The sequence below is a fragment of the Grampus griseus genome (genome assembly GCF_964374135.1).
Source record: "Grampus griseus genome assembly, chromosome: 18".
NCBI lineage: Eukaryota > Metazoa > Chordata > Mammalia > Artiodactyla > Delphinidae > Grampus > Grampus griseus.
Window position 1 is genome coordinate 69655489 of NC_139012.1, and position 24385 is coordinate 69679873.

At 43.0% G+C, this 24385-nt stretch overlaps 1 protein-coding gene across 1 annotated transcript in view; it reads left to right on the forward strand.

Moving 5' to 3' along the window:
- The window catches only part of LOC309835925 (uncharacterized protein), a gene marked incomplete at its 5' end in the record, with an annotated part of 502005 nt that overhangs the window by 471082 nt on the left and 6538 nt on the right, over positions 1 to 24385 (forward strand). Inside the window, one exon of the mRNA XM_082675641.1 lies at positions 16302 to 17637. The remainder of the gene's footprint in view (positions 1 to 16301; positions 17638 to 24385) is intronic.

Here is a 24385-nt window from a genome sequence, read left to right on the forward strand (position 1 = left end):
AATGCCTATATTTCATTCGTCTCTGGATGCCCTGTTGAACTCCATACCAAGGAACTTGTAAATGCTCATCAAATGAGTAAGTGAATGTAGGCCTCACACCCCCTTCACCTTCAGCCCTGTGATTATGCAAATGAGAGACATAGTATATATTTAAGCCCCCCATTATGCCTTGCCTACCTACATCTGTGTAGAAGTGCCCCTGTACTGAGTCTTAGGCGAGCATTGAACTATCCAGTCTATTTCAGACAACAAATAGTAGTGGCCAATTGTATGTCTTCCTGGTAGATCCCCATTTATGCCAACACCTCAGGGGATTGTGGCCACTAGGTGTCACAGATGAAGTGATAGGTCATCATTCATGAAACATGCCAGTGGAATGGCCAAGAGCAGAGCAGCCCTAGGAGAGAAGTAGATGTTTTCCCTCCTCAGACATGCACTGACCCCTGTAAACCTGCAGGGGAACCATGTGTATGGAATTCTGCTGCTCTTTATTCTCTCTGTGACAGAGAGAACTGGGCATTTACTGGGCCAGCCCTAGTCAAAAATAGGGAGGGAAGCAAAAGTATGTCTTCCATATCTCTTCTCTGTATCCCTCTGTCCCCTTTTAGCATTCTACTTCTTAGACTATGTCTAATTCATATACACTGTTAGGGGTAGAAATTAACTTAGTATAATTCTCAGCAGTATTTGCAGTATTTAAAAAGAAGGTATAGAAAGACAACAGTTCCTGGAAAGTAAAGTCTCTCTCAGTCAGGAATTTCAGTCTTAGAACTGAGCATGTCAGTATGGTTTAGTAATAACAACTGTGATTATGTATAACCTAGGAGAATATACACTAAGTTAGTTTCCTTATTTATAAAATGGTGGAAATAATAGTACCCTCCCAAAGTTGTTCAGAGGATTAAATGAGATATTACTTCTGTCAAAAACAGGGAAGAGTCTGAGATTCTACTCTGCTCACAATCTAATGAGTTATCCTGCCAAAGTTAAGTTTCATGGATGCTGGCTGAAGACATGAGACCTCTGGGTCAGAGACAAGGGACTTTCTGACTTGCAGCAAAAGTAGTAGCCAGAGTAGCACATTCTCTTGTGCCCCAGTTCCCACAGGGCGACACAAAGAGGGCCAGGTGACACCTGCACGCACACAGTGGCTGTGTTGCAGAACTCTGAGCTTAGGGAGCCTGAATCCTTCAGGATGGGCAGCAGCATGCTTGTCCTTTGCTTCGGAAAGGGACATAACGTTTATCATATTGGACAGTAAGTCTGCTCCTTGCTCTGGAGGGAGACACTTATCTATCTTCTTTATCTCCCAAAGCTGTTTTTCTAGACAGACATCTTGAAAAAGATCATCCGGGACAAAGGCAGTCAGTGTCTCTGCTGGCAGGACACACAGCAATGTGAGTGAGCCATGGAAAACTTGACTCTCAACTTGTAAAGCACTTATAATAGCACCTGGCACAGAGCAAGCCCTTGGTGACTGTGATTATTACTGTTATTAGGTCAAAGAGACAATTCCACCTCATGAAAGATGACCTTGTTCAGTGACTGATGAAATAAAAAGAAAATGCAAACAAATCATCATGTATCCCATGTGTTCTAGAAATTGAAATAGCTGCTAGTTGTTCACAGTTACCCAAACCAAGTCAGAAAGCTCGAGGAGAGCTTTTACTCTTCCCTCCAGTGCCTTTGGTATTGGCCCTAACTCTGCACTTCCTGCACACTCAGTGGATACTGTGCGGTTCTTGGGAGAGACTCTGTAAGAGGGGGAGCTGCCCATTCATCAGCAAGTTCAGTCTTTCCACCCTTGAGGTACCACTTTCTGCTTCAGGACGCAGAGCTGTGTCTTGCTTCTTTTTTGCAGTATGGATGTGTTGTGGTCCATTTCCTTCTAAAAATAAACATGCACCTGGACATTTTGTCTTCAAAATGCCATTGGGTTTTTCCATTAAGTTGAACTGACAAAGGATGGCTCTGAATGGAAATGGAAGCATCAACTCAAGGACTTGGTGAGCTCCTAGAGGCAAGTTGGGTCACATGAAGACAGAACAGAAGGGTAGGCTTGTCTTACGAGAGCTCTTTCTTCTGTCCCTTGAATAATTCTTCCTGCCAGAGAGAAGCCTGCTGTCCTCTGAATGCCCAGCTCTCTTGTCTCTGAGGAAAAGTAATTCGTTTGCACTAAACTCGTTAACCCCTAGCATCCTGTGCTATGTGGGGCACATAACGCAAGCCCATTCAAAATTTCGTAATGTTTTGACTAAGAAGTAAGGGACCCATTCTCTTCCAGGCAGTGTTTGAATTTTAATAAAAATGGCACAGCTTAGACAAAAGATGAAGGTCTAAAAGGATGAACTGTGACATTTCAACATGAGTGAGAAAGAAATTTTGAGAAAGGCTCAGGGTGGGTTTCTATTCCTGGTCTCCTTCAAATCCTGTGACCGGGACTTGTCCTGTTTATTTCAGGAGATCATCTGCAGTTGATGCTTCTCCAGCGTAACAAGCGTATGAATCACTTGGGATCCTGTAAAATGCACATTCTGGTTTAGTGGGTCTGGATGGGGTCTGAGCTCCTGTATTTCTTCCAAGCTCTCAGGTGATGCTGAGGCTGCTGATCCACTGAGGAGAGTTTGAGCATCACTGATTTAGAAAACTTTGCTAAAGAAGGCTTGAGGTGGAGGAAGGGGCAGGGGGCTCCGGGGCTGTCTGCCTCTCAGGGCACTCTGAAAGCACCCAGAGGTTCCAGTGGGGGTGTGAGCCCAGAGTTTCTCTGACACTCTGCACCCCTCCCAGCTGAGTCCAGAAAAGCGGGTCAGGATAAGTGGTGGTAGTGAGAGGGGGGATGGAAATAACCTAGACAGCGCTGCTCCTGTGACCTAGCGCGGGGTCCCAGCGCCCTGTGGCTGGCACAGCTCAGGGCTCTGAGAGCAGATGGCAGGGGGCAGCGTCACGTGGAAGAGCCCCAGGCCTGCTCACACCCCCTTCCCTCGGTTGCTCTCACACCTCCCTCCTCAGCTTCATCCCAAGATGAGTAGAGAATCACCTGACAAGCAGACTGTCTGCTGATTATTAGTCACATTCCCAAGTCCTGGTGTCCATGCCCAGACCCCAAGCTGGCAGCAAATGACCCTGCTTTAGAAAAACCTGCTCCAGCGCCAAAGAGAGCCAGCCGGTCCTGTGATGTCGGACTACCAGATCTGGGGTGACATCTCTGGGCTTTAGAGCAGAAAGCAAAGAAACCAATATGTTCTCAGGCTGCATATAGCTTGTTTCCTAAAACATTACAAAACAAAACATAACTAAACTGAAGTCATTTCTGGTGTGGTGCCTGGAATTATGATGCAGGTCAGTCCAATCCAAGTCAATTCAGCAGATATTGGCGGCGGGGTTTCCGGTGCTTAGCCAGAGTCTGCCCGAGCTGGATGAGACCATTTTCTCCTTGGATTCGAGGGGAAAGGTGTTCCCAGGGCCCTGGCCAGCCTGCTGCCTCCTCTCATCCCTTTCCATGGCTTGCCTTACTCTGCCTCTCCCCAGCTTCTCTCGCTTCTCACCACCCTGCCATCCCAGTTCATTTCCTGAAGCAAACCTGGCAAGTGAATTTGCAACCAGGTTTTAGTGAGAAGGGCAGCCCAACATGTCCTCAGATATGCTTCACACAAATCATCCTGTGTTGATGTTTCACAAAGAAGGGCAGGAGGCTGGGGGAGACTGGGTCAGGAGGGTCTGCTTCCAGGCTGCCTCCAAGCAGTCCAGAGAAGAGCTGACTAATAGGTATAGTCACCCGGACAAATGCAAGGGGCTCTCTACGGGGCAGGAGAGGCAAGACCAGCCGGGGCAGGGAGGGTGGTGGGCGTAGGAGCTGTGACCATAACATCTCTAACCTCAGGGGTCCTGGAAGGCAGCCCTGAGCTCAAAGATCTTTGGGGCCAGGGTGGCGTGAGCAGGTGCGCATTCTTAGAATTCCTCAGATCACTTGGCGCAGATGATTCTGCCCTGTTTCTATCAGTGGATAGTGCGCTTGGGCCAAAATGCGACTGAAATCAGTGATCACCACCGAGAAGAGGTGTTATCAACTTCCCGGCCGTTCTCCTTCCCGCGTCTTCCCCCTCCTCTGCCCTGTGTTCTGTCTCCTCAGGATTCCAGGGCACTCAGGCTCTTTCCTCTCCCTCAGGGTTGCATCATTCATAATCTTTCTATCGTAAATGATAGAATTATTTTAAATGTTATTTTATTTTCTAACAAATCTGGTCATAGATAAATTTGAGTTCAATTCCTACTTCAATATTTTTTCCTGAGAAAGAGGCCAAAAGTGGTTTCAGTTTCCAGTGAAAAAGTTGATTTTCATAGAGGGCTACGACTTGGGGGTTATGGGGTGATCTTCACCCCTGTGATGCCCTAAGGCAACTGTCACTGCCACTGCATCCCTGTATCATAGGCAGAGGAACACAGGGAGGGACAGTTCCTTGCAGAGGCACCGAGAAGTTCCACAGCTTGTAAGAGAGGTTGGCTCACAATTCAAATCCAAGACTCGGACTCCAGAGTTCTTAATTCAGGTTTTGTTTGTCTTTCTATCTATCTATCTATCTACCTAATCTGTCATCTATCTCTCTATTATCTATCTATCCATCATCTGTCTCTCTCTCTATTTTTCTAAAATATATTCTACAATATATCCCAGCTCTGAATGCAGTGGTTTCAGGCAGAGACTACTTTACCTCAGGATTTAGAGGGATCTCAGGTTTATTGTCACCAATAGTGAGGGGAGAGTTAGGTAGATCCCCCCCTCATTAATTCTTCCATCTTCCAGCTGACACCATCCATTCACCACCCAGCCATCCATCTGGCCATTCAGTCATCCAGCCATCCAGCCATTCAGTCATCCAGCCATCCATCTATACTTCCATTTACTTGTTCCCCAACTACCATCACCACCAAGCATGTAGCAGTTCCTTTTAGTAACAGCTGCTTTTATGTCATCATGAGTCTCATCAAGGTGACTAATTTCAGAGGAAGTTTGAGGATCCAGACTTAGAGACTGGCATTGTGTGTCACTGAGCAAACAGCAGGCAGATGTTAGCAGGAGCGCTGCTGTTTAGGGTGGTATTTTCCTGGAAGTCTGTCAAGGAGTTTTCCAACTAAAATTAACTTAGTGGCATCTGAGCCAGAAACACAAGCTGTGCTTCATTCTCATCTTCCTATGTGAACTGTTGAGTGTGTGTGTGTGTGTGTGTGTGTGTGTGTGTTAGGGATGAGGCCAGACATAAAAAGTGCTTTGGAGAACAGTAAGAAAGGGTAGCGTTGTATTAATGGATGCATCTCTCATAAGAATGTACCCGGTGTGTAGCTCACTACAGCACACAAGTACACTTTCTGAATTGCATTGAATTGAAAGCAAAAGCCCACGCTTGTCAGGTGTACACCTAGGAATGCAGTCAGTCACCAGCAAGGGTGGTTATAACCCTGGTGATAATATGCCTGTCCTTACTTATGTGGGAAATGACAGTGAAAGATGAGGCACTGAGGGCTCTTGGAACTAGCAACCAGAAGCCTTGGCTTTCTCTGAGGCTGACTACATGTAGACCATGTTTTGTAGAGCCTCCCTTCCCAGAATTGCTCCCTGGAGGCGCCACTCTTTGGATTCCACTAATAGGCTTCCTTGCCGTCTGGCTTTCAGGTGGGTTTGGTCAGTGGTTGGGGAGGAGGGTCAGGACATAAGCAGGGGCCAGAGGGGGTGTGGGGAAGAGACGGGTTGGGTATTTATTACCCCGGGTTCTGCCACATAGGCTTGCTCTGGGCAGGCTGCATCCCCTGACTGAGTTCATCCTCCTGTCAGGGTCCTCTTAGGTCTTCTCTACCTGTACTTGCCCCTTCATGACTCGGGATGGTAAGAGCAATTGCCTTTCCCAGCCCCAGCCTCTTGTAGTACCCCCCAGGGATTTCCCTAATCCTTGCCCATGCCTTTGTAATAATTCCCTTTATTTAAAATTATCCCAGTTTCTGGCCAGGATTCCCTGATATACAGGTACACTGGAGTAATGGGATCCTAAAGCAAGACATCTAACCTATTTATGTATGATTTTCCTCCATTGGAAGTTAGGTAATACCAGTCTTGCCTTCTCACTAGGAAGTTGTAAATGCACAATAAGAAGGTAGAAAAAGAGGCTCTGGAAGAGTTAAAATAAAAAAGCAATTCAAAAGCAAGGTGCTAATACAACTTATGCAATGTCCTCTCTTTATCTTTCTAGCCATGATACTAGGCAAGGTAAACTGCTTAGTCACTAGCAATCCCGGGAAAATGTATCCTGTGCTTCTTTCTGGGGTGTTTTTCAAGAGGCAGCATTTTGCTTTCTACCAGCAATTCAGCCGAGCATGAAAATGTTGCACACAAATTCCAAACTTCATCAGAACATTCCCACACTTGGCCGGATGCCCTCCATTTTGTGGACACAGCTATCCAGTGGCTTAGACAAATGAATCACATTGGTAACCAGTGAGTGCAATGAAACCACGTTTGACTTTGTAGAGTACAGCTCACCTATGTGTCATGTTTCCCCACCCAATTCAAGGAGGAACCTTCCTAGGCCTTCCAGGACACAGCCTGTTCTGCTGGGTAAAAACCATCCACGCTGCTCTAGGACACACACGCCTCCTGGGCCACTTCCTCACATCCCTCGGTCCTGGCCACGGGCTACTCTCTGGCAATCTTGTCCAAGGAGGCACGGGGGCTCTAAAGGTCCCAGTGAGCACACACGGACACAAGGGTCAAGTTGTTCTGCTCTCATTTCTCAGGGGTTCCTTCCATACCCAGAGTTTCCAGGATTGCTATGTGGCTTGTCACACACCCCCCTAAGTCTGATCTTTTAATAAAGGTCCAGGCCCCCAGATCTACCTCACTAGCTACAGACACTCAAAGGTTTGACTTGTGCAAGAGTGAAATGTGTAAGGTGTAGCAGGCAGAGGCTTCCTGGTTTAATGCTTTTCACTCCTTCAAGGAACAGAAAAATACTCTTCAGTTTAGGATTAGGGCTGGAGAGGAAAGAGGAAGAATAATATTGAATGTTCTTGGACCTTCCTGTTATGGTTTGGTAGTGACTTCTAGGTCTTTGCATGGCCGTGCAATCGAGAGTAGGAGAATATTTAACACAAGGGGGCCCGTGGCTTGTTGGTGTGTTCTGCAAAGTTTAGGGCCCTCCTTACAGAAGGTTCTAAGCCAGGCAGCTTGGTCTGTACATAAAAGCCTCCCCAACCTTACCCTTCTAAGACTATACGTGGATACTCGACAGCCTCAGTAAGGCTTCACAGCAATACCCCTGACACCATTTCAGATGTAGCTTCTGGAATAAGCTCCCCACATCACTCTGTCTTCCCCTTCTCCTTAGCCATAGCAGTAGGGACCCAGGGAGGAAGAATGCTGTGTGTTCCTGTGTGTTCCTTCAGGCTTCCTGGAAGAGTGTGGTCCCTCTCCTGATAGAGTTTCAGGTTTACCCTGATGGTCTGTGCGATGCAGTGAGGCGTGGTGGCACCTCGCTGGCATGGTCTGTCAGCTTGCCTAGAATAGAATCTACGGCAGGGCTGGTTGCCTCCTTCCGCCACTCCAACTGGCAGACAGGTTGTCTCTCCCCCGGCAGCTGGCTCCCGTCTGCCCCCTGTTGGTCTGCAAATGTGATCCTGTTTTAACTCCCATATTCAGCACAGACATGAACAGCTACAAATGCCATATGGATTTCAAACATTCACTTTTGAAAGTGACACTTTAGTTCAGTCATTTAAAGCCAGTATCTCCACCAGTTTCATTAAGACTCCCCATTTTGCTGATGCCAGATGATTTAAGTGGAGAAATTCCCTCAATTCTAGGAAGTTGGAGGTCAAAGCCACTAAGTTAAGTACATAATTCCCTTTAAGTTCTCTTACAACACCCCCGAAAAATGTCCAGAAACTGATTCAGGATACGTTCTCCTCTGAAACTGGTTACTCCACATCTTGGTGGCATGATACAACTCCATTCCAGAAAGGACTCTTCACAGAGATCATCCAGTTGAAACTGACATTAATACTGGTCACCTTCAGTGTCTCAGAGAAGAACTTTGTGAGTTCTTCCCACTGAAAACAGTGATTGCATGGCTTAAAATCCACCAGCCACATGCCGGAACTACTCTCCCTTCTTTAAGAAAACAATGCGACAGTACACGTGGAACAGCTCCTACAGAACACCTACTGAACGCTGGCAGAAGACCTCAGACCTCCCAAAAGGCAAGAAACTCCCCACGTACCTGGGTACAGCAAAAGAAAAAAGAATAAACAGAGACAAAAGGATAGGGACGGGGCCGGCACCAGTGGGAGGGAGCTGTGAAGGAGGAAAGGTTTCCACACACTACGAAGCCCCTTTGCAGGCGGTGACTGCAGGTGGCTCAGGGGGAATGCTGCGGGGCCGCAGAGGAGAGCACAGTAACAGGGGTGCGGAGGGCAAAGTGGACAGATTTCCGCACAGAGGATCAGGGCCGACCGGCACTCATCAGCCCGAGAGGCTTGTCTGCTCAACTGCTGGGGCGGGCGGGGCTGGGAGTTGAGGCTCCGCCTTTGGTCAGAGCACCAGGAGAGGACTGGGGTTGGCAGCGTGAACACAGCCTGCTGGGGGTTAGTGCACCACGGCGACCCGGGAGGGAGTCGGGGGAAAAGTCTGGACCTGACGAAGAGGCAAGAGGCTTTTTCTTCCCTCTTTGTTTCCTGGTGCGCAAGGAGAGGGGATTAAGAGCGCTGCTTAAAGGAGCTCCAGAGACGGGCGCAGGCCGCGGCTCTCAGCGCGGACATCAGAGACTGGCATGAGACGCTAAGGCTGCTGCTGCCGCCACCAAGAAGCATGTGTGTGAGCACAAGTTACTATCCACACCCCCCTTCCGGGGAGGCTGTGCAGCCCACCACTGCCAGGGTCCCGGGATCCAGGGACAACTCCCCCGGGAGAAGGCACAGTGCGTCTCAGGCTGGTGCAACATCACGCCGGCCTCTGCCGCCGCAGGCTTGCCCTGCACTTCGTGCCCCTCCCTCCCCCCCGGCCTCAGAGAGCCAGAGGCCCCGAATCAGCTGCTCCTTTAACCCCATCCTGTCTGAGCGAAGAACAGACGCCCACAGGCGACCTACACGCAGCGCGGGGCCAAACCCAAAGCTGAACCTCGGGAGCTGTGCGAACAAAGAAGAGAAAGGGAAATCTCTCCCAGCAGCCTCAGGAGCAGCGGATTAAAGCTCCACAAACAACTTGATGTACCCTGCATCTGTGGAATACCTGAATAGACAACAAATCATCCCAAATTGAGGAGGTGGACTTTGAGAGCAAGATTTATGATTTTTCCCCTTTTCCTCTTTTTGTGAGTGTGTATGTGTATGCTTCTGTGTGAGATTTTGTCTGTATAGCTTTGCTTCCACCATTTGTCCTAGGGTTCTATCCTTTTTTTTTTAAATTTTTTTTTCTTAATAATAATTTTTTTATTTTAATAACTTTATTTCATTTTATCTTTTCTTTCTTCCTTCTGTTCTTTTTCTTTCTTCCTTCCTTCTTTCCTTCCTTTCTTTCTTTCTACTTCAACTAATTCTTTCTTTCTACTTTCTCTCCCTTTTATTCTGAGCCGTGTGGATGAAAGGCTCTTGGTGCTCCAGCCAGGAGTCAGGGCTGTGCCTCTGAGGTGGGAGAGCCAACATCAGGACCTCCCAGCTCCACATAGTATCAAACAGTGAAAATCTCCCAGAGATCTCCATCTCAACACCGGCACCCAGCTTCACTCAACGACCAGCAAGCTACAGTGCTGGACATCCTATGCCAAACAACTAGCAAGACAGGAACACAACCCCACACATTAGCAGAGAGGCTGCCTAAAATCATAATAAGTCCACAGACACCCCAAAACACACCACCAGACGTGGACCTGCCCACCAGAAAGACAAGATCCAGCCTCACCCACCAGAACACAGGCAATAGTCCCCTCCTCCAGGAAGCCTACACAACCCACTGAAACAACTTTAGCCACTCAGGACAGACACCAAAAACAACGGGACTACAAACCTGCAGCCTGCAAAAAGGAGACGCCAACCACAGTAAGATAAGCAAAATGAGAAGACAGAAAAACACACAGCAGATGAAGGAGCAAGATAAAAACCCACCAGACCTAACAAATGAAGAGGAAATAGGCAGTCTACCTGAAAAAGAATTCAGAGTAATGATAGTAAAGATGATCCAAAATCTTGGAAATAGAATAGAGAAAATGCAAGAAACATTTAACAAGGACCTAGAAGAACTGAAGAGGAAACAAGCAATGATGAACAATGCAATACATGAAATTAAAACTACTCTAGAAGGGATCAATAGCAGAATAACTGAGGCAGAAGAACGGATAAGTGACCTGGAAGATAAAATAGTGGAAATAACTACTGCAGAGCAGAATAAAGAAAAAAGAATGAAAAGAACTGAGGACAGTCTCAGATACCTCTGGGACAACATTAAACACACCAACATTTGAATTATAGGGGTTCCAGAAGAAGAAGAGAAACAGAAAGGGACTGAGAAAATATTTGAAGAGATTATAGTTGTAAACTTCCCTAATATGGGAAAGGAAATAGTTAATCCAGTCCAGGAAGCACAGAGAGTCCCATACAGGATAAATCCAAGAGAAATATGCCAAGACACATATTAATCAAACTGTCAAAAAATAAATACAAAGAAAACATATTAAAAGCAGCAAAGAAAAAACAACAAATAACACACAAGGGAAATCCCCATAAGGTTAACAGCTGATCTTTCAGCAGAAACTCTGCAAGCCAGAAGGGACTGGCAGGACATATTTAAAGTGATGAAGGAGAAAAACCTGCAACCAAGATTACTCTACCCAGCAAGGATCTCATTCAGATTTGATGGAGAAATTAAAACCTTTACAGACAAGCAAAAGCTGAGAGAGTTCAGCACCACCAAACCACCTCTACAACAACCGCTAAAAGAACTTCTCTAGGCAAGAAACACAAGAGAAGGAAAGGACCTACAATAATGAACCCAAAACAATTAAGAAAATGGGAATAGAAACATACATATCAATAATTACCTTAAATGTCAATGGACTAAATGCTCCCACCAAAAGACACAGATTGGCTGAATGGATACAAAAACAATACTCATATATTTGCTGTCTACAAGAGACCCACTTCAGACCTAGAGACACATACAGACTGAAAGTAAGGGGATGGAAAAAGATATTTCATGCAAATGGAAACCAAAAGAAAGCTGGAGGAGCAATTCTCATATCAGACAAAATAGACTTTAAAATAAAGACTATTAGAAGAGACAAAGAAGGACACTACATAATGATGAAGGGATCGATCCAAGAAGAAGAACTAACAATTGTAAATATTTATGCACCCAACATAGGAGCACCTCAATACATAAGGTAAATACTAACAGCCATAAAGGGGGAAATCAACAGTAACACATTCATAGTAGGGGACTTTAACACCCCACTTACACCAATGGACAGATCATCCAAAATGAAAATGAATAAGGAAACACAAGGTTTAAATGATACATTAAACAAGATGGACTTAATTGATATTTATAGGACATTCCATCCAAAAACAACAGAATACACATTTTTCTCAAGTGCTCATGGAACATTCTCCAGGATAGATCATATCCTGGGTCACAAGTCAAGCCTTGGTAAATTTAAGAAAACTGAAATCGTATCAAGTATCCTTTCCGACCACAATGCTATGAGACTAGATATCCATTACAGGAAAAGATCTGTAAAAAATACAAACACATGGAGGCTAAACAATACACTACTTAATAACGAAGTGATCACTGAAGAAATCAAAGAGGAAATAAAAAAATACCTAGAAACAAATGACAATGGAGACATGACGACCCAAAATCTATGGGATGCAGCAAAAGCAGTTCTAAGAGGGAAGTTTATAGCAATACAATCCTACCTTAAGAAACAGGAAACATCTCGAATAAACAACCTAACCTTGCACCTAAAGCAAATAGAGAAAGAAGAACAAAAAAACCCCAAAGCTAGCAGAAGGAAAGAAATCATAAAGATCAGATCAGAAATAAATGAAAAAGAAATGAAGGAAACGATAGCAAAGATCAATAAAACTAAAAGCTGGTTCTTTGAGAAAATAAACAAAATTCATAAGCCATTAGCCAGACTCATCAAGAAAAAAAGGGAGAAGACTCAAATCAATAGAATTAGAAATGAAAAAGGAGAAGTAACAACTAACACTGCAGAAATACAAAAGATCATGAGAGATTACTACAAGCAACTCTATGCCAATAAAATGGACAACCTGGAAGAAATGGACAAATTCTTAGAAATGCACAACCTGCCGTGACTGAACCAGGAAGAAATAGAAAATTTGAACAGACCAATCACAAGCACTGAAATTGAAACTGTGGTTAAAAATCTTCCAACAAACAAAAGCCCGGGACCAGATGGCTTCACAGGCAAATTCTATCAAACATTTAGAGAAGAGGTAACACCTATCCTTCTCAACCTCTTCCAAAATATAGCAGAGAGAGGAACACTCCCAAACTCATTCTATGAGGCCACCATCACCTTGATACCAAAACCAGACAAGGATGTCACAAAGAAAGAAAACTACAGGACAATATCACTGATGAACATAGATGCAAAAATCCTCAACAAAATACTAGCAAACAGAATCCAACAGCACATTAAAAGGATCATACACCATGATCAAGTGGGGTTTATTCCAGGAATGCAAGGATTCTTCAATATACGCAAAACAATCAATGTGATAAACCATATTAACAAATTGAAGGAGAAAAAATATATGATCATCTCAATCGATGAAGAGAAAGCTTTCGACAAAATTCAACACCCATATATGATAAAAACCCTGCAGAAAGCAGGCATAGAGGGAACTTTCCTCAACATAATAAAGGCCATATATGACAAACCCACAGCCAACATCGTCCTCAATGGTGAAAAACTGAAAGCATTTCCACTAAGATCAGAATTAAGACAAGGTTGCCCACTCTTACCAATCTTATTCAACATAGTTTTGGAAGTTTTAGCCACAGCAATCAGAGAAGAAAAGGAAATAAAAGGAATCCAAATCAGAAAAGAAGAAGTAAAGCTGTCACTGTTTGCAGATGACATGATACTATTAGAGAATCCTAAAGATACTACCAGAAAACTACTAGAGCTAATCAATGAATTTGGTAAAGTAGCAGGATACAAAATTAATGCACAGAAATCTCTGGCATTCCTATACACTAATGATGAAATATCTGAAAGTGAAATCAAGAAAACACTCCTATTTACCATTGCAACAAAAAGAATAAAATATCTAGGAATAAACCTACCTAAGGAGACAAAAGACCTGTATGCAGAAAATTATAAGACACTGATGAAAGAAATTAAAGATGATACAAATAGACGGAGAGATATACCATGTTCTTGGATTGGAAGAATCAACATTGTGAAAATGACTCTACTACCCAAAGCAATCTACAGATTCAATGCAATCCCTATCAAACTACCACAGGTATTTTTCACAGAAGTAGAACAAAAAATTTCACAATTTGTATGGAAACACAAAAGACCCCCAAATAGCCAAAGCAATCTTGAGAATGAAAAACGGAGCTGGAGCAATCAGGCTCCCTGACTTCAGACTATACTACAAAGCTACAGTAATCAAGACAGTATGGTACTGGCATAAAAACAGAAAGATCAATGGAACAGGATAGAAAGCCCAGAGATAAACCCACACACATATGGTCACCTTATCTTTGATAAGGAGGCAGGAATGTACAGTGGAGAAAGGACAACCTTTTCAATAAGTGGTGCCGGGAAAACTGGACAGGTACATGTAAAAGTATGAGATTAGATCACTCCCTAACACCATACACAAAAATAAGCTCAAAATGGATTAAAGACCTAAATGTAAGGCCAGACACTATCAAACTCTTAGAGGAAAACATAGGCAGAACACTCTATGACATAAATCACAGCAAGATCCTTTCTGACCCACCTCCCAGAGAAATGGAAATAAAAACAAAAATAAACAAAGGACCTAATAAAACTTCAAAGCTTTTGCACAGCAAAGGAAACCATAAACAAGACCAAAAGACAACCCTCAGAGTGGAAGAAAATATTTGCAAATGAAGCAACTGACAAAGGATTAATCTCCAAAATTCACAAGCAGCTCATGCAGCTCAATAACAAGAAAACAAACAACCCTATCCAAAAATGGGCAGAACACCTAAATAGACATTTCTCCAAAGAAGATATACAGACTGCCAACAAACACATGAAAGAATGCTCAAGTTCATTAATCATTAGAGAAATGCAAATCAAAACTACAATGAGATATCATCTCACACCAGTCAGAATGGCCATCATCAAAAAATCTAGAAACAATAAATGCTGGAGAGAGTGTGGAGAAAAGGGAACCCTCTTGCACTGTTGGTGGGAATGTAAACTGATACAGCCACTGTGGAGAACAGTATGGAGGTTCCTTAAAAAACTACAAATGGAACTACCATACGACCCAGCAATCCCACTACTGGGCATATACCCTGAGAAAACCATAATTCAAAAAGAGTCATGTACCAAAATGTTTATTGCAGTTCTATTTACAATAGCCCGGAGATGGAAACAACCTAAGTGTCCATCATTGGATGAATGGATAAAGAAGATGTGGCACATATATACAATGGAATATTACTCAGCCATAAAAAGAAACGAAATTGAGCTATTTGTAATGAGGTGGATAGACCTAGAGTCTGTCATACAGAGTGAAGTAAGTCAGAAAGAGAAAGACAAATACCGTATGCTAACACATATATATGGAATTTAAGAAAAATGTCATGAAGAACCTAGGGGTAAGATAGGAATAAAGACAGACCTACTAGAGAACGGACTTGAGGATATGGGGAAGGGGAAGGGTAAGCTGTGACAAAGCGAGAGAGAGGCATGGACATATATACACTACCAAACGTAAGGCAGACAGCTAGTGGGAAGCAGCCGCATAGCACAGGGAGATCAGCTCAGTGCTTTGTGACCGCCTGGAGGGGTGGGATAGGGAGGGTGGGAGGGAGGGAGACTTAAGAGGGAAGAGATATGGGAGCATATGTATATGTATAGCTGATTCACTTTGTTATAAAGCAGAAACTAACACACCATTGTAAAGCAATTATACTCCAATAAAGATGTAAAAAAAAAAAGAAAACAATGCAACAGATGAATGGATAAAGATGTGGCTCATGTATACAATGGAATATTACTCAGCCATAAAAAGAAACGAAATTGAGTTATTTGCAGTGAAGTGGATGGACCTAGAAGTCTGTCATACAGAGTGAAGTAAGTCAGAGAGAGAAATAGAAATATCGTCTGCTAACATATATATATGAAATCTAAAAAAAAAAAAAAAAAAAAAATTGTTCTGAAGAATTTAGGGGCAGGACAGGAATAGAGACGCAGACATAGAGAATGGACTTGAGGACACAGGGAGGGGGAAGTGTAAGCCAGAACAAAGTGAGAGAGTGGCATGGACATATATACAGTACCAAATGTGGGAAGTAGCCACATAGCAAAGGGAGATCAGCTCCGTGCTTTGTGACCACCTAGAGGGATGAGATAGGGAGGGTGGGAGGGAGAATGGGGATATGTGGGAGGAGATATGGGGATATATGTATATGTATAGCTGATTCACTTTGTTATAAAGCAGAAACTAACACACCATTGTAAAGCACTTATACTCCAATAAAGATGTTAAAAAAAAAAAAAAAAAAAGAAAACAATGCAGGTGCACACCCATTCCACACCCTTCCTAAACGGAGACAGATGGACTGGAGGAATCTGTAAAGGTCCCTCTGGTTCTGGAACTGAGTGTGTCGGCTCTAGTTTGCTAATCCCTCTTCTACTAAGTGCGTGTGACAGGATCTGTGGGGTTCATAAAAAGCACAGAGTAAAGACATGGCAGAGAAACATGTGGCTTTGGTTATAAAACAACACACAGCTCCCTGTCACCTTGCATCCCTGGGCAATAGTGCTGGTGCATAGGGGCAGGGATGTCGGGTCCTGCCTCCCTATTCCCCTCTATAATAGGGTTAATATAGGACCCTCATTGGGCCATAGTTTACAGTGAGGAGAGCCCAGGAGGGTACAAATGCTCCTATAGGGGGCACACCCTTTGCCTCTGTTTACTTTGGCACTGGCTCTGTGGACTAAAAGATCTTTGAGAAATTTGCAATATTCAATACCTGCGAGATTCTGAAATTATGTGATTTCCTTTCATGCATCCAGGTTCTGAATTGCAGCCTGAAGAGTGACCGTCATTGGCCGGGGAGATCTCGCTTTTGTTTGATTCCTGGTGCCACTTGCTGTCACAGATTCCACCTTGAAAAGGAGGACCTGGGATAACGATTTGGAACTCTTAAGGAGAGTCGTGTTCACAAATCTTTGGGAGGGACCACGGCAGGAGGCCTATTTGGTCTTTTTCTTTCCTTTCTTAAAAGCGATATGAGCATCAAACTATTTACAGCCTTAAGTAAACCTGCAGCTCAGGACACTGAAGCATACATAATACACTCCTCTCAACTGAACAGTGCATAGGCAGGCACTCTATAGATTTCTTCACACAGGATTCATGTGACTCTAATTAAGAGGATTGGCACAGTTGGCTCCCTGAAAAAAGGCTTAACTCAGGTTACCACCTTAATATGAATAACATTTTTCTAATTAAAAAAAGAGAGAGGAACAATGATTTCTTAATGTACTTTCTGTGCTTACGGTCCACCTTGTCACACTGCACCTAACCTTACATCTTGGAGTCTGTTCTCATGTGCGTAGTCAGATCATATATCAATGTATTAAATATGCAAATCCCTGCCCCCTTATGGTCCTAGTGTTGCCGAGATGTGCAGAGCATTGTGGATGGATTGCAGCCTGTTTTCTTTTGCTGATGGCTACTTTGACACGCTCAATACTTGTGCTTTGGAGCTTTTAAGATTCGACTTATAGAACCTTGTACTTCGGATATGCATTATCCTCTGAAAAGGAAAACATATAACCTTTAGGGAAAAAATGTGGACTCTGGGAGTCCTCGTTTAAGCTTCCTGAAAAGCACTACCTCATGGGCTGCCAATCATGTGCCTTCCACAGACCATTTCCTCTGCTGCTGAAAGAAAATGGGTAATTACCAGAGAAAATGTCACTTTGCATGATGTACAGGTGATGTGGGAAATGAGGCACAACCACAAAAAGCAACAAACATTCCCAAATACCTGCCTTATCTGTGCTTCCTTAAGAGCCAAATGCCCTTTTGGGGAACAGACCTGTCCCTAGTAGCATTTTCGATGACTCCCAGCCCTTCTTACATTTCGTTGTCAATTAAAAATGATAAATTAAGCTTCTTGCAGGGCAGACAATCAGCCAGCCAGTGTGAACCATATGAAGACCCAAGATTTTGGATGAATCAGAATCAGCCTGAAAAATTCATCTGGTGACTCCGGGAACTGACCGTCAGCCAGAGGAACATCTGAGATGTCGCATGCGACACCCAGGCATTCTGACGAGCCACTGGCATTAAGAAAGTTGCAGTGGCATTTCCCCGCAGCCTATGCTTCCTTCCTGGCTCCTGGTAAGAATGGCCAAGTACATCCACATCTGTCTACCCACCGCCCAGACAAATCCAGCACCACATTCAAGACATGTTTGTCCTTTGCAGCTTTTATTTTCAGAGGCACGTTGTGCGGAAGTAATGTCCGTTGGACTGGTTATCTATTTTGCTTTCTGCTTCAGGGATGTTAATAAAGAGTGAGGATCTAAATCATTGCTTCCCCTCAGCCAACTCACAGAAGGTGTCCTGGTGCATTTTATGTCCTGAGGGCAAATGAAAATTATGTGTTGTGTGTGGCAATTATTTTCTATGTTGCTGCTCCCTTCCCGGCATATAGATGTGTCAAGAGGGTGACTGTTTATCAGCTGGCAGGGGGAGGGGCTGGTGTGAGGGCAGATGAGGACAGAGGCAGGAAATTCCCAGTTCTTCCATCTCTAATTCCTTTCAAACAGATACTCTGCTTTTATATGAAGTAAAGCTCTCTGCATAGTCAAATTTGTCTGCCTTTCTCAGATATTTTCCTAAGTAGAACTTCCACTAAAATGGGCTTAACTAATGATGGAAAGAATGTAATCCATCTGTGGAAAACCCTTAATCTTCATGAAAAAAAAAAAGAAAGAAAGAAATCAGACACAGAGGCACTTTGTAAATTTCGTTTACCTCTGCTCCACTTCCTATCCATTCACAAAATAATGATTGCATGTGCAGAAGGGAGAGAAACCAACTGACATTTTCTGCAAAAGGCATCTTTCACTGTTGTTACCTGTAAATGATCGATAGTGAGGACATGGAAAAATGGGGCTGCCTTTTAGTAAGCTTTTTAGTTGACGGAGACAGTTATATGAATAGTAATGTTGACAATGAAAGTAACAATCAAAGCTTTTTTTTTTTTTTTTTTGCGGTACGCGGGCCTCTCACTGCTGTGGCCTCTCCCGTTGCAGAGCACAGGCTCTGGACGCTCAGGCTCAGCGGCCATGGCTCACGGGCCCAGCCACTCTGTGGCATGTGGGATCTTCCCGGACCAGGGCACGAACCCGTGTCCCCTGTATCGGCAGGCAGACTCCCAACCACTGTGCCACCAGGAGAGCCCGAATCAAAGCTTTTTGAGTTCTTACCACATACAAGACTCATTGGTAAAGTGCTGTATATGCCTCTGGCCGTCCAGGTGGTCCAACAACCATACAAGGCACTTACTATTCCTGTCTTATCACATCTAAAACAGAACTCTGGATTCCACCTCCCCAGATCTACTCTTCACCAGGGCTTCCTCTTCTCAGTAAGTGGTATCAGCAGCTACTGAGCTGTTCTGGCCACAGACCTGGAAATGAGCCATCTTTGGTTAATCTCTTTCCCTTTGCCCTCCCACATCTAATTTGACAGCAGATTCTGCCAAACGTGACAGCACCGTTTCCTAACGTGGTGTCTTTTATAGGATCTCTGCTTACTGCTCAGACCTCACCCTCCCATCCCTCTTCTCCTGGCTCAGTTCCCAGGGACACTGGCCTTTCCATTCCTTAAATGCATCACACTTGTTGGAAATGTGCTTTTAATATCTCTCTTTAATAGATCTCTAGTCCTTCCATTTGTTTAAAGTCCATTGCCATAACCTCAGGCTAAACATCATCATCTTCAGCTGAGAATATGGAAACAGTCTCCTGACTGGTTCTATGCTTTCACTCTCGCCCCCTTAGGAAGACTCAATAGTAAGAGTGAATTGGGAAACTAGTCAAGTCACCTCACTGCTTAAATCTCCCAGGGCTTTGTATTGCTCCTAGAAGAAATCCCCATGTCTTAACTTGTCTGCTTGATCTACTGCTGCCTGCCTCTCCCACCCCGACGCCCTGTCACTGACTCCCTCACCCTCCAAATCCCACATATACTGGCCTGTTTTCTCTACCTTGAACAAGCCCGACTCATTTCTGCCTCAGAGCTTTGAACTTGCTGCTTCTTCCTCTGAGAAACACTTCCCCTATCTTCACATGATTGGCTCCACATCGTGGTCGTAATTTTACACTTGCAAGTGAAAAATAAATAATAATCAAAGGGGAATAATGTGTAGTCATATTTGCTTCAAAATTGGGAGAAGGTTGAGAGACAGATTTTGGAGGGGTTCGGGTGACAAAGCAGCAGATCTTAAAGAAGCAGACTTTGGGTTTTTCGTACAGGAGTTGGGCTGAGTCTGAGTGTACACACACCTCTCGAGAAGAGATGATGTGCATCCTTCTATGATTTGGTCATAACCATCATAAACAAGTCAAATACTTATGCCTTCATTTTGCCTCACCTACTCTGACTGATGCCAACACTGCATGGATGAAAACTCTGGAGGGTGCAGAACGGGCAAGTTTGTAGAAGAAATGAATTACTCCTACAGTTAAGAAAAATTTGGCTTAGAAATGAATTAAGCCCTGCCTAAGGTTAAAATTAACTGGTAGAGTTAAACCCAGAACTGTCTACCTCTCCTCCAATAATGTGCTGGTCCATGGTGTTCTCACACATCATTCTTATTCTGTTGAATTTCATCTGAATCACATAATCTAACACAAGATTATATATACTCTTCCCTAATGTTTCACATGTATATATTTTGCCTTATCAACACATTTGTAAGTTCCCAGAATCTGAAGACCAGTCTTTCATAGTACTTGGTACATAGAAGTCTGTTCATATACGTTTGTTATTTAGATAACTATATTTCTTTTGTATCCCTAGAGATATTTGGCCATGTTGTTATTAAATCCTTGTTGAAGTTATCAGTAGCTATGCACCTATTCTGTATGCAAAAGAGATACTATATAAAATAGAATTCTTAGGTAATAAAGTTCAATGTAAACAGAATGAATTTTGAGTTTCTCTGAATGAACTTACATATATGCATACACACATACATTCATCCACTCTATTCTTAAATCCTTCACAAGGGGGTTTCTTAATGGAATCATGATAAGTCATCATTCATATTACCACAGTCTAAAAATATAATGGAATATCAGAATTACAGTGAGAGAAAGAAAAAGCAAATGTCATTCCTCAAACTCAATCAGTCTTCTTGGACTCAGGTCCCTAGGTTATCTCAGATAACTGCTTATCTCAAGTAATTCATGCTAAGAAGCTTTTACTAGTTATACCCAGTGTGTCTGAGACACCCCCTCTGTCACTGGGTGACTGGGCAATGGATTACACAATCAATGCATTACTTTAACCAGGTGGTCATTTACTCATTTGCTAACTAATCATTCAATATTTATGACAATCACATAGGCCTGGCCTGGCCTGACCATGAAAAGCTGATAAATGGACAAACATGAAAATTCTTAGGCCCTAATGTACAAGTGTAGACAAAGTTTGACCCAGTACTGTCACGGCAAGCATTTTGAGGCTAGGACCCTGGCTATTAAGCTAGATGTTACTTAGTTGAGCTGTAAAATTATTTGCTTATATAGTGGAAAAAGATATTTCTGGGTGCTGACATGGCTGTGGACATAAAAAAAATTACAGTTCTCCATTTCTCTGACATGACAAATGTCCTACTTTGTGTGGCCTTCCAGTACCACCAAAAATTGGGCATATCTCTGTAAGATACAAAGAGAAGCAATGGGAGCTACATTCACTCCCAGTGTCCTTGTCTTATTTATAACCTTTGCATTGTTCATTAGCTGCTTTGGGAGTAAAACAAAGAAAAAGTAACCTTGAACCAAATCCACATTATTATTCTCTCCCATCCTCTAATATGAAACAGTTATCTTAGTCTGACTTATTGCAACTATTCTATGTGCTGAGAATTCAAAGACAATTAAGCTGGAATCCCTTTCCTTGACAAATCTTCAGGTATAGACATATTAACACACACACATTCATTCACACATAGGCAAATACATATAAGGTGCCGTGCGAGCGCTGGGGAGGGAACAACTTATTCTGTCAGGTTTGGGGGAAGTGGAGGTTGGAAAGAAGAAAGAAAGGACATTTGAGAATTCTCTTTGAACTGGGTCTTGAAGATTGATAAGCAGTTCTCTTTAGACTCACCAAGAATGAATGATACCCCAGGCGAAGGAAACAGGATGTTGGAAAACAGAGCAGAACGGGCTAGAACATGTAGATGCAGTTGCAGCCTAGGATTGATGGAGTCCCTCAGAGAGGATGAAGACAGCGGTTAGAATTCATAGGAAAGAATTCTTGGAAACACTAACATTCAGGGAGATGAAAACCCTGAAAAAGACTGAAAAGGAGCCTTGAGCATGTATGTGGAGAACCAGGAGGAATGATATTGAAGGAGCCCAGGCAGGAGATGCTAGGTGGAAGATACCTCGTGGAGTTGGCAGGTAGGTGATGGCTGGTTTGCCTCATGGGATGGCAAGGCGTGGAGTTGTGAGGGCAGAAAGCAGCTGATGTTATTTCAAGAATAACTGGGAGCAGAGAAACTGGAGACGACGATGCAGGCTGCTCATATGGAAGGCTGCTCTTGTGGGAAGCCCGACATGTAGAGAGGGCGAGATGGTACCTAGGGGGATGCATTCAACAGATACGGTTTGAATTTAAAGAATGCCTGCAAAGAATGAGTAGGGAGATAGATGTGAATGACAAACTTAAGAAGTTGGTTGCTGGAGGAATTAAAGGGAAGTGCTTAACGCTGATGGAGGAATGAGGTTGGCTGAGACAGGAGCTAGTCTCCAAGATAGAAGTGAAGGACGTAAACACAAGTGAGGATGGAAATGAAGAAAAATGAGGATCCTGGCTTGCAGACAACCATTTTATATGAGAAGTAGGAGGCAATGTTTATTGCTTCAAATTATATGATAAAAGGATTATCTTAAATATTCCAGGCATTGGAAACAAATGGAGAGAAAGACTTCTGGAAGAAGAGGACCACTGAAACAAGGCCGTAACTTTGGCCCTGGAGATGAACACGTTTGTCCCTGTAGGCGGAGGAGGGAGAACGACTAAACGGATCATCTCTCTCACCAAATGAACCTCTACTTTCCAGGGAAGAAAAGCAGGGGGCTGCTCTGACTTTGCCAACTGAACGAATGTTTCTCCATGAACATGAGTACTTTTGGTGCCTTTATTCAGGAAGCTTTTACATTTGAATAATTCAAAATACTTCATAAAATACTTGTTTTTTACTATGGCGTCGCAGTAGTTATAATCAAAGAAAAAACTTATTTAAGACAGAGCCATGAATAAAAGTTATTTACAAACCTATTCAAAGAGGCAAAGTATAATGGAAAACATACAAAGGCTTGTTTTCACCTTTGAAGCAAAACTTTGGCAGATTGTATTTTGGATTCTACATATTTCACTTACGGTTACAACCGATATTCATGAAATGCACTGACAGGAGTCTAACACCAACTTTAAAAAGATGAAGTATCTCTTCCTTAATTAATGTCTACAAAGAGATTTAATGATGAAAAGTGCCATTAAGTGCCAAGTACTATTAATTATTTTCTGCTGCAAGAGGCGTAGAGTCCTCATTATATACTGTTTTAAATATTATAAAATATTTACAAAATAAGTTTTAAAAAATTGCAAACAAGCCAAATAAAAAAGCATTTTCCTTTTGAGGTGAAACTTAAGATCAAAACCCAAAGAAAAACTCATTTGCATCCTACATGAGTAGGCGTCAATGAATGCTCCAAAGATACCTGGCACTTTGCTTATTCTTTTTCCATATTCCATGTACCTCTGCTGTCTGCATAAACTGAAGTAAGTTACTACTTGAAATTTTGGCACAAATGTTAATTTTTTAAAACTGTTTTTAAACTATTTTTATTGAGGTATAATTTACAATGTTTTGTTAGTTTCAGGTGTACAGCAAAGTGATTCAGTCATATATATATGACTTTATATATATATATTCTTTTTCAGATTATTTTCCATTATAGGTTATTACAAGATATTGAATATAGTTCCCTGTGCTATACAGTAGGTCCTTGTTTTTTATAATCTATTTTATATATAGTAGTGTGTATATGTTAATCCCAAACTCCTAATTTATGCCTCCCCCCCGTCCTCTTTGGTAATGCTAAATTTGTTTTCTATGTCTGTGAGTCTATTTCTGTTTTGCAAATAAGCTCATTTGTATCATTTTTTTAGATTCCACATATAAGTGACATCATATATTTCTCTTTCTGTCTGACTTACTTCACTTAGCATGATAATCTCTAAGTCCATCCATGTTGCTGCAAATGGCATTATTTCATTCTTTTTTATGGCTGAGTAATATTCCAGTGTGTGTGTGTGTGTGTGTGTGTGTGTGTGTGTGTGTGTGTGTGTGTACCACATCTTTATTCATCTGTTGATGGACACTTAGGTTGCTTCCATGTCCTGGCTATTGTAAATAGTGCTGCTATGGACATTGGGGTGCATGTATCTTTTTGAATTTTCTCTGGATATATGCCTAGGAGTGGGATTGTAGGATCATATGGTAGCTCTAGTTTTAGTTTCTTAAGGAACCTCCATACTGTTCTCCATAGTGAACAAATGTTAATTTTATCTGACGGCAAACACATGGCGGGATCCCCCATTTGCCATCTCTGTCCAGCTGCCTACTTTGGGACTATCCCCTGAGGACTCAGACTCTGAAGCAGCTTCTAAAATTCCCTGGTTTAAGGGGAGGAAAAACTCAGAACTCTCTGTAATCTCTGGGTCTGGTCTCTGTAGGAGTCAGTCCTCAGTCCAGACCCAAGTTGGCGCAAAACTAATAAGTAAATTCACTTATTAAATTGAACAGTAACTTGGTGTCATGCATTGTGCCAGTTCCTGTTCT